Below are 1,198 nucleotides of genomic sequence, written 5' to 3'. Positions count from 1 at the left end.
TCTGACCTTTTCCTTGAGTGGACTGTGGCTCTCATGGGTTTTAGCCTAGGTGGAAGGAATGAAGAGAAATGTTAAAATAAAAGAACAGAAAAAGGAAAGAGGCCAGGATGAGAAGTGGATAAGTGTATCCCAGTTGACATTCAAGGTCAGCACTGTGCACAAAAACACACACTCCTACTCCCACATCAACAGGTTATACTCAACACTACATGTTCGTAGACACACACACACACACACACACACACACACACACACACACACACACACATCTTTTCGCTGCAACCTAACTGCAGTAATCACTCCACAACCTCATGCCTAAAGTGAAGTTCAAGTCTATTAAGTAAGAGAAAATGTAGAGCAAGACGCTTGTTATAGCAAAAAACCCTGACAGGGTGATCAGGGCCATTCCGAGTCTTGAATCGTCCTGAAGGGGTTGTATTCGCTATAGCAACCGCCTCGCTCTACATTATCCCGCTTATTACATGGCTGCTTACCAAAAAAATCAATAATTTGACACAAAATATTTGTTCCCTCTCTAAGGTTGGACTCCTGCGTCCATAGCAACGTAAACTCTGTAGCTAGCTGTTGCAACACTCCGTCTATTACTCAACACCACAGTATCTCCCCCTCCTGCAGAGAATTCATTTCTGGCAAAAGCCACCGGTCCAGTCTTGACACGCATTTTATCCCCCTTACGAGCTGTGCGTTCGCTAGCCAGGTGGACAAATTACCCAGCTGCTGTTTTAAACACTGCAGGAATTGACACAACATTAGCTGAAGCGTTGCAGTGAGCCAGTGGGCTATCGGCTGCTCTAATTCACATTAAACTGAACATTTCCGTTGACGCTGAAGTAAGACAAGGTAAATGGGACTTTTTTGGGAATATTTATGTGGAGGTTTATGTCCTCATTCATCTCGTTTCATTTTTTGCACAGCCGCTGCAGTTGACACACCTGTAATGTTAAAGGTCCCATGACATTGTGGTCTTTGAATGATTTTATATAGACCTTAGTGGTCCCCTAATACCATATATGGAGTCTCTTTCCCAAAATTCAGCCTTGGTGCAGAATTACAGCCGCTAAAGCCAGTTCCACAAGGAGCTTTCCTTTGAACGTGCCGTTTCTGTGTCTGTAGCTGTTGTGGAGGAGAGAGGGGCGGGGGCAAGGTGGAGGCTGGGGGTGTGGCCTTGGCCAACTGC

General features: G+C 45.3%; 1 protein-coding gene across 1 annotated transcript in view; it reads left to right on the top strand.

Annotated features, from left to right (window-relative positions):
- The window catches only part of nbas (NBAS subunit of NRZ tethering complex), a 185,629-nt gene that overhangs the window by 82,686 nt on the left and 101,745 nt on the right, over positions 1-1,198 (top strand).

The sequence above is a fragment of the Etheostoma spectabile genome, chromosome 18, assembly GCF_008692095.1.
Source record: "Etheostoma spectabile isolate EspeVRDwgs_2016 chromosome 18, UIUC_Espe_1.0, whole genome shotgun sequence".
NCBI lineage: Eukaryota > Metazoa > Chordata > Actinopteri > Perciformes > Percidae > Etheostoma > Etheostoma spectabile.
This window is presented reverse-complemented; position numbering and strand designations above follow the sequence as displayed.